The sequence below is a fragment of the Rana temporaria genome, chromosome 5 (genome assembly GCF_905171775.1).
Source record: "Rana temporaria chromosome 5, aRanTem1.1, whole genome shotgun sequence".
NCBI lineage: Eukaryota > Metazoa > Chordata > Amphibia > Anura > Ranidae > Rana > Rana temporaria.
In genome coordinates, this window is record NC_053493.1 from 124,915,837 (window position 1) to 124,931,540 (window position 15,704).

A 15,704-nucleotide genomic window follows, 5' to 3' on the forward strand; every position below is an offset into this window, starting at 1 on the left:
ATAATGTTGAGATCATGCACAATAAGTCTTCCCAAAATCTTTTGACAATTGGACAGGTCCACCAAATATGAAAATGTGATCCAGGTTCAGTGCAGCCTCGAAAACAAGAGGAGGAGTAATTGGGGGCAAATTTCGCAATTCTGGTAGGAACTAAGTGCCAGATTCAGGTACAAATGCGGGGGCGTAACGTATTGTCTTTACGTTACACCGCCGCAAGTTTTTCTCGTAAGTGCTTGATTCACAAAGCACTTGAGTCTAAACTTGCGGCGGAATAACATAAACACGTCCGGCGCAAGCCCGCCTAATTCAAATGGGGCGTGTACCATTTAAATTAGGCACGCTCGCGTGCCGAACGCTCTGCGCATGCTCCGTTAGTAAATTTCCCGACGTGCTTTGCGTGAAATTACGGCGCCCCGACGTGTTTGTGAATGGCGACGTGCGTAACGTACTTACGCCGAAATTTTTTTTTATTAAATTCGACACGGGAACGACGGCCATACTTTAACATGGCTGGTGTAAAGTTAAGCCATGAAAAAGATTGCTTAACTTTGCGACAGGAAAAAACGACGTAACGCACGCGAGTAGCTTCGTGGATCGCCGTAAAAGCTAATTTGCATACCCGACACTGGAAAACGACGCAAACTCCACCCAGCGGCGGCCGAAGTATTGCAGCCTAAGATCCGAAGGCGTACGAAGCCGTAAGCCTGTCGGATCTTAGCCAAAAGCCGTTGTATCTTGTTTGTGAATCACAAATTAATATACGACGCGGCAAATTTGAAAATACCATGGAGTATCAGTAGATACTCCGGCGTATTTCTTCTGTGAAACTGGCCCTAAGTACCAACGTGTAAGTACTTTGCAGTTAGTTTCTAAAGTGGCAATATTTTGAGAGGAAGATTTTGTAGTAATCCAAATTTTATCCCATATTTCTGTTTCCAATGAGAATCCAAGATCAGATTCCCACTTAGCTACATATGACTAGAATCTGATTTAGAAATGAGTTAGGCATATATGTTCAGAATATGTCCTTTGGCATGGGGGTCATGTTTACATATGTTTTTAAAGTATGATAATTTATCGAGTGCAAGTTTTCCTTGGATATTAGGCATATAAAATGTTTTAATCTGAAGATATCGGAAAATTTCCGCTTTTGGAAGTTAATGACTACTACTTAAGTCAGGGAATGTTTGAAAGGAATTAGAGGAAGTAAGATCATGTAATTGGGTCAATTTAGAGGTGGTCCATGCTTTAACGGTTTTAGGAAATTTCCAGGCAGGATAAAAAAGAGGATTTTTAAGGAACAATAAGAGTGGATTATGAGGAGATTGTAAGTCACATAGCAATTTAAAATTTGTCCCATATTATGAGGGATTTTTTTGTTATCGGATTTGTACATTTTTTTCGGCAGGAGGGTTGTAACTACAAGATATTAGATATTGATAATGGGTCTCAATCTATAGATTCCAGAGCTACCCAAAGCCAAATGAGCCGCATGGTAATGTAAAGTAGATAAGTTAGGAAGTCTGAGACCACCTTTAAGTTTTGGAAGATATAATGTATGTTTAGGTAGGCAGGGTTTTGAAGAGCCCCAAACAAAGGTTGTTAATTTACACTGAATTTTTCTTAAAAAATATGTTGGGACCGAAATAGGTAAAACCCTAAAAAGATAGGTATATATAGTATAGCCATTTTAATAACATTAATTTTATCAATCCAAGATATAGAGAAAGACCACTGAGTTAATAAGTTGGTCATCTGTCGTAAGATAGGTGGAAATTTCATCCTAAATAGTTCAGAGAGATGAGGAGTAAGATTAATTCCTAAGTATGGATGACTGGTAGTAGACCATGAGAAAGAGAAAGATGTTTGTGCCTGTTGTACATCTGAGGGGGATAGGGAGATATTTAGTGCCGTGGATTTTTGAGGGATAATTACTAGGTCAGAAATATGAGCAAAATTACCTCTAATAGAGGTATCAGAGCGAATAGATTGGGCAAGGGGTTCAATAAGTAAGGCAAATTTAAGTGGGGATAGTGGGCAACCCTGTCTCGTACCTTTGCAGATGTCAAATGTATTTGATTTATACCCTGCATATTTTACATATGCCTTGGGTTTATCATATAAAGAAGAGATCCAACTAAGGAAATGGGGGTCAAATCCCCAGCATTGTAGGACATAGCGTAGGTAGGGCCACAAAGCTGTATCACATGCTTTTTTGATATTTAGAGATAAAAAACAAAGTGGGATTTTCCTAGATTTGGCAATATGCATCAATAGTGCCACTCTATGTATATTATCCCCCCTGGTTGACGCTTTGGGATGTAGCCTACTTGATCTCTATGTATTAAAGAACCATCTATATTATTTAGGCGCGTTGCTAAAATTTTCGCTCAAAGTTTTATGTCTAAATTAAGCAGTGAGATGGGTCTGTAATTAGAGCAAGATGTTTCATCAGAGTGGGGTTTATGTATCATTGAAATAATTGCAGTTAATGTTTCAGTTCTAAAGGTATGTCCATTTAGTAGAAAAATAAGGGCTTCGGTCAATACTGGAGCTAGGATAGAAGCACATTTTTTTGTAATATAAAGCTGAAAAGCCATCCGGCCTGGGCGTTTATTCAACTTGAGGGATTTAATGGCCATTAGGAGTTCACTAGTGGATATTAGGTTTTCAAGGCACTCATGATGAGCCAGGGGAATAGTTGGAAGAGTGAACTGTGAAAAGAAGGAGCCTGCTGAGGTCTGATCTAAAGGATCTTTCCTTCTATATAGGGAGGCAAGATGTTTTTGGAAGGTATTTAGGATTTTTAATAGGGTTACTGGTATATGTATTGTGGGATAACTTCAATCATATTGGTTTAGAGGGGCGATTTATCTTATTAAGGGCCTGGGAAAGAAGTGTACTAGGTTTATTGGCTTTAAAATAAAAGAAGTGTCTGGATTTATGATTTGTTTTATCCGCTGAGTCCGAAAAGAAAAGGTCAAGATCAAGGCGTGCTTTATCTGATTTAAATTTTGTCGCAGGAGAGGGGTTTGATTGGAAGAGTACATGTGCAGAATTAAATTCTGCTTCTAGTTTTTGCTGCATTAGGCATTTTCCTTTTTTGAGAAAAGGATCAAATAGGTTTATCCAGCAGATCAGACAGGGAGCTGTCCAGCATCCCAGATAGCTCAGTGGGAAGAGACAATGCCAGACACAGACGAGGTCCCAGGTTCAAGCCCAGGTCCTGACAATTAGGCATTGTAACAGCACTGGTGAACGGAGTGAACCTCTATTGCGGTTAGCAAGGAATTCAATGCGATTCTCTATGCGACAACTCAGTATTAGGCCCCTGGCGTCACTCCTCGCAACAGGAGTTTGGGGGTCTATAATTCATCTCTGTGTCACATAAAGAAAGGCATTGAGCTGCTAAGCATGGACGCATTACAACATGCGACCATGGCTTAGTGTTTAAAATTAGTTCAAGGTCAATATCCCACTACATGCAGGTGATTATCAGTAAGGGACCCATTCACATCATATCAACCTTAGCATGTAGAGATGTATTTAGGCCACTAGGGGAGATGCTATGAAATAGCATCAACCCCTAGCATAGAAAAATTACAGCGAACATGTTCAACAATTAGGACAAGGCCTATAAGTACTTTATACTTCTGTCAAGCACGTAGTAAATTGTATTTGTAGTAACAAGTATTAATTGCATATGAGAGGCAATATAGCTCAGGTACTTTGGGCCAGATTCAGGTACATTTATGGCGGCAAAACGTATCGCATTTACGTTACACCGCCGCAAGTTTTACGGGCAAGTGCTTAATTCACAAAGCACTTGCCTGTAAAGTTGCAGCAGCGTAGCGTAAATCCCTCCGGCGCAAGCCCGCCTAATTCAAATGATCCGGGTAGGTGGCGTGGATCATTTAAATTAGGCGCGTTCCTGCGCCGAACGTACTGCGCATGCTCCGTTTTGAAATTTCCCGCCGTGCTTTGCGCGAAATGACGTCGCACCGATGTCATTTTTTGAACGTTGACGTGAGTTACGTCCTTTCCTATTCACAGACGACTTACGCATAAAAAACAAAAACAAAATTCGACACGGGAAGGACGGCCTTTCTTTAACATGGCAGGTCTAAATATAGGCCACAAAATAGCAGCTCTAACTATACGCCGGGAAAAGCCGACTAGCGACGACGTAAGAGAATGCAACGGCCGCGCGTACCTTCGTGGATCGACGGAAAATGCTAATTAGCATACCCCACGCGGAAAACAACGCAAACTCCACCCAGCGGGCGCCAAAGTATTACACCTACGATCCGAAGGCGTACGAAGCCATACGCCTGTCGGATCGAAGCCAAAAGCCATTGTATCTTGGTTTGAGGATTCAAACTAAAGCGGCAAATTTAAAAGTACGCCGGAGTATCAGTAGATACTCCGGCGTACTTCTTCTGTGAATCTGGCCCTTTGAGAGTACATATAGTATTAGTAGTAACAAGTAATAATTGCGTATGAGAGGAAATATAGCTCAGGTACTTTGAGAGTACATATAGTTTTAGTAGAAACAAGTATTAATTGCATATGAGAGGCAATATAGTTCAGGCACTTTGAGAGTACATATAGTATTAGTAGTACCAGGTATTAATTGCATATGAGAGTCAATAAAGCTCAAGTACTTTGAGAGTACATATAGTATTAGCCCATGGCCACAGGCTTTCACCTGACAGCAAATAACTTTGTATTCCGTGGCTGGTGGTACAATAGGCATTCACCTGATACAGAAGTAAGTGCCGTCCATTACATGCCCCAAAAATTAGCCCACAGGCATTCACCGGACATCAAACAACTTTGTATTCTGTGGCTGGTGGTACATTAGGCATTCACCGGATACAGAAGTAAGTGTCGGCCATTACAGGCTCCAAAAATTAGCCCACGGCCACGGGCGTTCACTGGACAGCAAACAACTTTGTATTCTGTGGCTGGTGGTACATTAGGCATTCAATGGATACAGAAGTAAGTGTTGACCATTACAGGCCCCACAAATTAGCCCAAGGCCACAGGCGTTCACCGGACAGCAAACAACTTTGTATTCTGTGGCTGGTGGTACATTAGGCATTCGCCCGATACAGAAGTAAGTGTCAGCCATTACAGGCCTCAAAAATTAGCCCACGGCCACAGGTGTTCACCTGACAACAAACAACCTTGTATTCTGTGGCTGGTGGTACAATAGGCATTCACCGGATACAGAAAATAGTGTGGGCCAGTACAGGCCCAAAAAATTAGCCCACAGGCGTTCACCTGAATTTGAATCAAACATGGTCTACTGGTCAATGTGTTCAATTCCCCTGAGAATTGCGTCCATGGACGTCCTCCCAGAATCGCGCTCACGGGAGTGTCACCGTTCATGGTAAATTGCCGCTGATAGCGGCCGTTTACCACGTGATCGCTATCACATGTAAAAAAAACGACTGATCAGTACAGTGTGAGAGGGAGAGAGCGGGTGTCAGCAGCGCTGTGGGCTGGATCTGTGACAATTGCAGTCACAGATCCATCCATCCATGCTCAGCCATCCCTGCAATACCCCCTGCAATACCCTGTGCAATACTCTTCCTTCCCTGCAATACTCTGCAATACCCTGTGCAATACTCTTCCTTCCCTGCAATACTCTGGAATACCCCCTGCAATACCCTGTGCAATACTCTTCCTTCCCTGCAATACTCTGCAATACCCCTGCAAATACTCTGCAATACCCCTGAAAATACTCTGCAATACCCCTGCAAATACTCTGCAATACCCCTGCCAGTACTCTCCAATACCCCTGCCAGTACTCTGCAATACCCCTGTAAATACTCTGCAATACCCCTGAAAATACTCTGCAATACCCCTGCAAATACTCTGCACTACCCCTGACAGTACTCTGCAATACCCCTGCCAGTACTCTGCAATACCCCGGCCAATACTCTGCAATACCCCTGCCAGTACTCTGCAATACCCCGGCCAATACTCTGCAATACCCCGACCAATACTCTGAAATACCCGACCAATACCCTGCAATACCTGGTCAATACTCTGAAATACCTGACCAATACTCTGCAATACCCGACCAATACTCTGCAATACCCGGCCAATACTCTGCAATACCCGACCCATACTCTGCAATACCCGGCCAATACTCTGCAATACCCGGCTAATAATAATTTTGTCTCTAGACCTCTTCTCCAACTAAAAAGATGTAACCAGTAAAAATATTTAAAGTGTCACCAATGGGGATTTTTAAGTAGCGAAGTTTGGCGCCATTCCACAAGCGTGTGCAATTTTTAAGGGTGACATGTTGGGTATCTATTGACTCAGTGTAACTTCATCTTTCATATTATGCAAAAACATTGGGCTAATTTAAAGTTTTTTTATTTTTAAAAGCACAAAACAGTTTTATTTAAAAAAAAAGCGTTCTAAAAATTGCTGTGCAAATACCGTGCGTGATAAAAAGTTGCAACGAACGACATTGTATTCTCTAGGGTCTTTTCTAAAAAAATATATATAATGTTTTGGGGTTCTATGTAATTTTCTAGCAAATAAATGATTATTTTTACATGTAGGAGAGAAATGTCAGAATTGGCCTGGGTGCTCCAGAACGCCTGATGGTGCTCCCTGCATGTTGGGCCTCTGTATGTGGCCACGCTGTGTAAAAGTCTCACACATGTGGTATCGCCATACTTGGGAGGAATAGCAAAATGTGTTGTGGGGTATAATTTGTGGTATGCATATGATGTGTGTGAGAAATAACCTGCTAATATGACAATTTTGTGGAAAAAAAAATCTTGATTTTGCAAAGAATTGTGGGAAAAAATGACAACTTCAAAAAACTCACCATGCCTCTTTCTAAATACCTTGCAATGTCTTATTTCCAAAAAGTGGTCATTTGGGGGGTATTTATACTTTTCTGGCATGTTAGGGTCTCAAGAAATGAGATAGGCCGTCAGTACTTCAGGTGTGATAAATTTTCAGATATTGGCACCATAGCTTGTGGACGCTATAACTTTCACAAATACCAAATAATATCCACCAATTTGTACTTATTTTTACCAAAGATATGTAGCAGTATACATTTTGGCCAAAATTTATGAAGAAAAAATTCAAATTTGCTAAATTTTATAACAGAAACGAAGAAAAATTCATTTTTTTTACAGAATTTTCAGTCTTTTTTCTTTTATAGCGCAAAAAATTAAAAACCCAAAGGTGATTAAATACCACCAAAATAAAGCTCCATTTGTTGAAAAAAAAAAAAAAAATTTGTATTTGGGTACAGTGTTGCATGACTGAGTAATTGTCATTCAAAATGTGAGAGCACCAAAAGCTAAAAATTGGTCTGGTTATTAAGGGGGTTTAAGTGCCCAGTGGTCAAGTGGTTAAAGGGACTTTTGTGGACCTGTTAGGTAACGATTCGTATCACTAAAGTCTGTCCCTGATCCGCACACAGCAACCTGTCCCTACACTGACAAAAAGTATATAAGTGTATTACACCCCTATATACTGCACACCAAATAGTACACCTATACCAGTCCTTAAAAGGACTTTTGTGGACCTTTTAGATAGCTATTTGATTCAATACAGCCTGCCCCTGTTCCACACACAGCAACCTCTCCCTACACTGACAAAAAGCAGAATATAAAATGGCCACCAGATCAGGTCTATTTATAAGGTAGGGCGTATGTCAATGTGCTGAAATGTCTCAATTGGCTGTCCTGTACCACCTGATGGATGTGTCATGGGTCAAAGTTCTTCTCAATGTAAAATGGCAGACCGCTGCGAATATTGCCAGATGTCCGCCTGTTCGGCGAACTGCGAACAAACAAAGTTTGCCGAGAAACGACCGCTGGCGAACCACCAGGCCATCTCTATTTACCAACTTCAAACATGATGTTCAACACTGGGAAAGTCGAACAATGGCGGGACTATAACGGTGCAAGCAGAAACCCATAAAGAAAAATAGAACAAGTACTATAAGTTTTAATAGTTTATTTAAAAAAATAGCGTCAGGTTGTAGGACATATCATGGACTCTAAAGGAGTCCAATTCATAAACCAAAACAACCTGAACAAGTATAACAAAGTTAAAAGGTTTCCATAACAGACATAAATACTGTAGCAGAGATCACAACCCGGTTGGTAAACCCTATATATTTCGCCTGGTTAGGCTTCTTCAGGGGTGGTTGAGATCAGAGTTTGGATTCTGATAATAACATACAGAAAAAAGAAAGAAAATTAATGATTTATACACAGATATATTAAATATACATAAACAATAAATATATAAAGTCGCTCTGTCAGTGTATACCAACATAATGCCCACCTGCTGGTCCGTAGTGGATGTAAACAAACAACAGGGTGTATAATACCCTGATACCATCACCTTCCTGAAAAATCAGGCCAGATGGACACAAGTTGACAGCCAAAAGGATAACCTAGGCAGGAAAAAATGAGACACCGCTGCAGATGGGATTCACACAGTCCCCAACCATCGGAGAGGCAGGGGGCGGCACCCAGAAGCAAAGTGGCCAACTGTGGAGAAGAGTAGTAATGTCAATATCTATTGTAGAGTACATAAGGAAATATTTATTTAATAAAGAGTAAAGATAGAGTGTACACTCACAGTGCTCAGGTATACAGGTATAGCATCTGTGGAGGCTTATGCCTAGCTTGAGACCGGAGGCTAGTCAGATTTAGTGACAAGCTGATCCAAGAGTTGTGTCAAACAAAAAAATATAGAAAAGAGAGAACAGTTAGAGATCAAGCAGGAAAAATAACTAAATAAAAAGAAAGAAAAAATATATGGAATAAATAGAAGAAAAACAAATAAAGTGAAACAGATAGTTTGCTTCTATATTACATTTAAAATAAAATAAATATAGTGATTATCAGCAAGAAGACTGTTCCATAGTAAAGAAAATCCAGAAAAGAAAGAAAAAAGAAAAAATAGTCGAGAAAAATAACAAGCCAAAAGACTTGGACACGCAAAAGGAATTTGTATAGTAAGCAGCTGGTAAGCATAATAGGGAGAGTACCTGGTTCGTCTGTCTTAGCAGCACAAGTTAACTCCACAGGAGTGCACAACACACTAACGCTCCACAGCCAGACACAGTCCAGATATACCCCTTGGCCCCTCCCACACGTCCGTGCGTCATAGGAGGCGCGGTCGGGCGTGAGCGGACACAGAGTGCCAGTGCACAGACACCCAAGCTGGTGCTGGACCGAAGGCCTACAATCCCCAGCAACCCCTGGGTTGGAAGGCGTGGACGGTCGAATAATCGGCCAATCACAACGCGCCGGGGGAGGGGCACCGCCGTGCAACGGAGCGGCTCGTAGACAAGGAGAGAAACCCAAGTCCAGGAGCCGGGAGTGGCCGAATCACCGATGGAAGGGGAGGGGAATCAGCAAGCAGGAGGGGGAAAGAAAGCACTGGCAAAAACGGGCTTACAAAGTAAAGCCCTTGGGTGTCCAGACGGAAGGGGACAAATGGCGAAAAGACAAACGCAGCAGCATCATAAATCCTGCAGATGATATAGGATTGTCCAATAGGCAAAAAAATTGCAACTTGGTAAATAAAAAAGGATATGTCAAGGCCCGTACCTTAAAGGTGCAGGGTCATTGAAAAAAACCAACATGGATATAGGCAGGGTGGCAAAAGCACATATACAATAGCAGAGCGATTCACAACAAAGTTCATATAAATGGACAATACTCATATAGCAAAGAAATATAATTAAGGTCAAACATTTCTGGGGCAATCATATATATATAAATAGAATCCCATGCATATATATACATTAGCAAAATGCCAAAATAGCGGGGATAGTGGAAAGGGAGAAAAGGAAGAGAGGGGGGGAAAATAGGAGAGAGGGGGGGGGGGAAACAGAAGGCCAAGGAGAGGGGAAAGGAGGGAATTGGAACCAGATATCAAAGGGAAGGGAATGTGAAACAAAACAGACAAAGGATGCAGAATGACAAGCATCATATATTTCATGCTGGAACAACCCAGGCAGTCGCCTGATGAAGGCATGGCAAGCCCAAAGATGGAGCACAAAAAAAAATGGGATTGGGACATACAGACTAGGTAGCCCTTACAGGAAAGATTTAAAGCTGATATATTCATTCAGTCCTGGGTAATGGGTGGCGTTTAAAGTTTGTATCCATTTAGTTTCAAGTTGCAGAAGACTGCGATCAATGCCCCCACCCCTAACGTGTGTGGGCACATGTTCCAGGGCAGTGAATTTAACCATATTAGGCTCAAAATTGTGCTCATGTCCCACATGCCTACTGATGGCAGTGGTGGACAGTTTTTTCCGTATGGGTGCAATATGATCCGATATCCGCTTGTGGAAAGGTCTCTTTGTCTTGCCTACGTAGAAGCACCCACACATGCATTTGGCCAGGTACACCACGCCGACGGTCTGGCATGTGACCCGATGCCGAATGGTGTGGGTACGTCCACCAGGCAACACGACTGTAGATCCACTCAGAATAAAAGGACACATGTGGCATCCTTTACATGAGAAGGTGCCATTAATTGTGTGTGAAGAGTTCCATCGGTGATTCGGCCACTCCCGGCTCCTGGACTTGGGTTTCTCTCCTTGTCTACGAGCCGCTCCGTTGCACGGCGGTGCCCCTCCCCCGGCGCGTTGTGATTGGCCGATTATTCGACCGTCCACGCCTTCCAACCCAGGGGTTGCTGGGGATTGTAGGCCTTCGGTCCAGCACCAGCTTGGGTGTCTGTGCACTGGCACTCTGTGTCCGCTCACGCCCGACCGCGCCTCCTATGACGCACGGACGTGTGGGAGGGGCCAAGGGGTATATCTGGACTGTGTCTGGCTGTGGAGCATTAGTGTGTTGTGCACTCCTGTGGAGTTAACTTGTGCTGCTAAGACAGACGAACCAGGTACTCTCCCTATTATGCTTACCAGCTGCTTACTATACAAATTCCTTTTGCGTGTCCAAGTCTTTTGGCTTGTTATTTTTCTCGACTATTTTTTCTTTTTTCTTTCTTTTCTGGATTTTCTTTACTATGGAACAGTCTTCTTGCTGATAATCACTATATTTATTTTATTTTAAATGTAATATAGAAGCAAACTATCTGTTTCACTTTATTTGTTTTTCTTCTATTTATTCCATATATTTTTTCTTTCTTTTTATTTAGTTATTTTTCCTGCTTGATCTCTAACTGTTCTCTCTTTTCTATATTTTTTTGTTTGACACAACTCTTGGATCAGCTTGTCACTAAATCTGACTAGCCTCCGGTCTCAAGCTAGGCATAAGCCTCCACAGATGCTATACCTGTATACCTGAGCACTGTGAGTGTACACTCTATCTTTACTCTTTATTAAATAAATATTTCCTTATGTACTCTACAATAGATATTGACATTACTACTCTTCTCCACAGTTGGCCACTTTGCTTCTGGGTGCCGCCCCCTGCCTCTCCGATGGTTGGGGACTGTGTGAATCCCATCTGCAGCGGTGTCTCATTTTTTCCTGCCTAGGTTATCCTTTTGGCTGTCAACTTGTGTCCATCTGGCCTGATTTTTCAGGAAGGTGATGGTATCAGGGTATTATACACCCTGTTGTTTGTTTACATCCACTACGGACCAGCAGGTGGGCATTATGTTGGTATACACTGACAGAGCGACTTTATATATTTATTGTTTATGTATATTTAATATATCTGTGTATAAATCATTAATTTTCTTTCTTTTTTCTGTATGTTATTATCAGAATCCAAACTCTGATCTCAACCACCCCTGAAGAAGCCTAACCAGGCGAAATATATAGGGTTTACCAACCGGGTTGTGATCTCTGCTACAGTATTTATGTCTGTTATGGAAACCTTTTAACTTTGTTATACTTGTTCAGGTTGTTTTGGTTTATGAATTGGACTCCTTTAGAGTCCATGATATGTCCTACAACCTGACGCTATTTTTTTAAATAAACTATTAAAACTTATAGTACTTGTTCTATTTTTCTTTATGGGTTTCTGCTTGCACCGTTATAGTCCCGCCATTGTTCGACTTTCCCATATATAAATTTGGGATGAGGTGCTCTTGTTAATGATACCATTTTTCAGTCTAGACCAGCCAGATCCTATCCCTCTTTCTCCAAATATTTTCTTGGATGTTTTAATACATCATATCTGGATCTGAGTGGCCTAGCAATCTCTAACTAAAATATGATGCTTCTGGCTCTATTTATGAACCCATGACATTTTGATTGTGATGTATATATATGTTTATTTATATGTTAATATCTGTTTAGGACTTAGTTTCCATCACTTTGCCATCTAGTCCCCCCTCCCTCTTTTTCAAATATCCCTCCTGGTATCCCCTTCCTAGCCCCTTCTCTAGTTATTCCCCACAGACAGTGTCTCCAGCACCTTGAGTGTGCATCACTGTCACCCCCACCTGGTTGCCGTGTACGGTGTAGACTCCCACCTCACCTGCTACAGGACACCCGGTGTATGTTGCACTGTTTTTTGTTTGTATTATCTGTTTATTTTTCTCTGCTGGCTTTTTCTTCTCAGGCCGTCTTTTGCTGCTAGCATGGCAGACTTTCGTGGCGCTGCATGGGAAGGCTTTATGTTCAAAATCCAGTCCAATACAAATAATGCCGATATAACTATCCCTGAGCTTGATCGAGCATTTTCTAGATTACAACGACTTTTGGAAAAAAAGGTCAGAATATTTTGGCATAAACAATACTTTATCAAATATGTTGAAAATCAGATCACCCCATGGGGCCTGAGGATACAAATATTCCCCAATCTTAAAAAGGTAGATGACGCCCTTAAACTTAGATGGGAACAGAACTTACAGTCTTGTTCGTTCGAAATGATGAACATCTTATGCAACCAATACGAAGCTGAAATTGAGGATCTTGATGTTCAGGTTAATGCCTGGTACATTGAATTGGTATTGTCGATATCGAATCCGCTGTTCATTGCGAGGGAGAAATCCCTTAAAGAACATCTGGAAGAGTATACCACTGACCTAATTAATTTTAAGGAGGGCAAATACCTTAGAGATAAGGCTGCATATGACAATAAGTATGCTTACAAATGGAATCAACCAACTTTCAACAAACCCACAGCCCATCCGTCTACACGCAATGTACCTGCTAATCTGACTAACATACCAAATGTCACCTCTGCTTCCTCTACAGCATCAAGTCAGTCAACTGTTTACCGAGAGATGTCTCATGATCGTTTCCCACGGAAACGTAAAAATGACCGAAAATCTACATCCTCAGAATCTTTATCACAAACCGGTCTCAACACCACTAAGCGTTTACCAACTAACTCTTCTATTTTAGATAACTTTCGTCCATCTTCCTTATCACGAATCTTGCATCCTGATACCGCACAGGTGACGAATGCTTCACTAGCGCACCCTCCGCGAGCTCCGGCACTTACGTCGCCTCTGTTAATGACACCTCACACCACCCCGACGAGACCGGTAAGCGAACCCAATGTATCCTCACATGTATCTTCACTCTTTCCCCAAAGCTCGGCAAGTATAGATCCCAAAATTGCACCAATTTTTTTAGGCAAACAGATGGAACTATCATCCACCCCGATACCCTCGACGAAGTGAGTACGCCCTCTTTGGATCTTGAGGTCATCAATCTATCATCCACTTCATTGAGTGGACATGAGATTGATGTCCTCAAGCTTGGACTGACCTTCTGTCCATCCATCGGGGGGGATAAATTTCAAATGATTAAAGACATTCATCTCTTTGCCCGGAAATTAATGTTCAAGGTTATCTATGACAAACCATCTACTGAATCAGATAATAGAAACTTTGAACAACTTAAAAATGATGCCGATGAGATACAGGCCATCGAGACTCTGATGGAACTATGGGAGGAGGGACATGTGGATGACGATTCCCCCTTGGTACCACCCATTTTGGGAATTTGTGCCCCAGAGGTCACTTTTCCTCCACCTATGTCCTTCAAACCCAAATCGTTAAACTTTCCTCTCTTGAACAAAAATGCCAGTATATGGTCATTTGTCCAGCAGACCACAAGAGAGGTCGAGAAAATTGACCTCTCTAATAACTCTTCAAACCTCACTTTCAATCAACGACAAGCTCTCAGAAATCTTCAGGACAATCGCTCCATAATAATTAAACCCTCTGACAAAGGGGGCAACGTAGTAGTCATGAACATAAAGGACTACGAACGCATGTGTTTAAAGATCCTTGAAAACGAGGATTGGTACCGCCCAATACCTCAGTCGGTAATTCTAAGCTTTAATAATGAATACTACGCCCTTATCACTCAGGCCTACCATCAGGGCCTGATTGATAAGGATACGTGGAACTTTTTGAACATTCAGGAACCTAAGGTTCCTACTATGTACGCCCTACCAAAGATTCACAAATCCTTAAAATGCCCACCAGGGAGACCCATAGTATCGGGTTGTGCAGGACTAACAGAGAATGCCAGCTCCCTGGTTGACAATTACCTTCGCCCGCATGTTACCGCCCTGTCCTCGTACATCAAGGACACGATTGACCTTTTGCAAACTATCGATGGCATATCAGTCCCACCCAATACCTGGCTGGTTGCTATCGATATTGAAAGCCTTTATAACGCAATCCCACACGATAGGGGCATTGAAGTTGTGGGTAAAATCCTCAAGGATAGAGGCGATCAGGCAGAGCCTTACAACGTATTTATTTTGGATATATTAAAGTTCATTCTCACCAGAAATGTGTTCATGTTTGGACTCTCCCACTTCCTCCAGGTGCAGGGGGTTGCGATGGGGACTAAATGTGCCCCATCGTATGCCAACCTGTACCTGGGGGGGTGGGAGAAGGAACTTTTTTCTGATGAAGAATCCTCGATGTATCTGTGCCACGTCATCTCGTGGTACAGATACATCGATGACGTTCTGCTATTGTGGTCTGGTGGCAGAGCGGAACTTGACTTATTAATGAAGAGACTGGCCAAAAATACCTTTAATCTTAAGTTCACCATGGAATGCAGTCTTAAATCGATCAATTTTCTCGATCTTACCATCTTCATTGGATCTGATGGAACTGTCTACTCCTCTCTCTTTCGTAAGCCTTCTGCAGGTAATACTATTCTGCATGCCTCTAGTGGCCACCCGCAGTCGCTTGTAAAAAGTATACCCTACAGCCAATACATTAGACTAAAGAGGAATTGTGTCCTCAAGAATGATTATGAAATAGCTGCTAGAAACCTATACTGTCGTTTGAAGGATAGGGGTTACAGTCACAATATCCTGAAGAAGGCTTACAATCGAGCTGCGAGTATCGACCGCAGGGACTTGATTTTTCCCCCCCGAAGGGTTAACTCCCTGCAACCAATACGTTTGCTTACTCAATATTCTGCTTGCCATACACAGTTTAGGGAAATTTTGGATAGGTATTGGCCATTATTATTGGCGGATAACACTGTCAACAAATTTATCAAGGATCGACCGGAAGTTACCTACCGCAGAGCACCATCTCTGCGGGACAAACTTGTTCAGAGTCATTATAATCCCTTAGAAAACTCTTCACACACAATTAATGGCACCTTCTCATGTAAAGGATGCCACATGTGTCCTTTTATTCTGAGTGGATCTACAGTCGTGTTGCCTGGTGGACGTACCCACACCATTCGGCATCGGGTCACATGCCAGACCGTCGGCGTGGTGTAC

At 42.2% G+C, this 15,704-nt stretch overlaps 1 protein-coding gene and 2 long non-coding RNA genes across 5 annotated transcripts in view; 1 reads left to right on the forward strand and 2 right to left on the reverse strand.

The window, feature by feature from the left end:
* Positions 1-15,704, reverse strand: part of RBMS3 (RNA binding motif single stranded interacting protein 3) — an 827,636-nt gene that overhangs the window by 169,258 nt on the left and 642,674 nt on the right. The gene's annotated exons all lie outside the window — the stretch shown is intronic.
* Positions 7,990-9,334, reverse strand: LOC120940321. Its single transcript, XR_005749419.1, has 4 exons — positions 9,050-9,334; positions 8,638-8,718; positions 8,338-8,546; positions 7,990-8,217 (listed from the first exon to the last, which is right to left on the reverse strand). It is a non-coding gene; the product is annotated as an uncharacterized LOC120940321 (long non-coding RNA).
* On the forward strand, positions 10,875-11,980 carry LOC120940320. The gene is made up of 4 exons (XR_005749418.1): positions 10,875-10,920; positions 11,252-11,332; positions 11,424-11,632; positions 11,753-11,980. It is a non-coding gene; the product is annotated as an uncharacterized LOC120940320 (long non-coding RNA).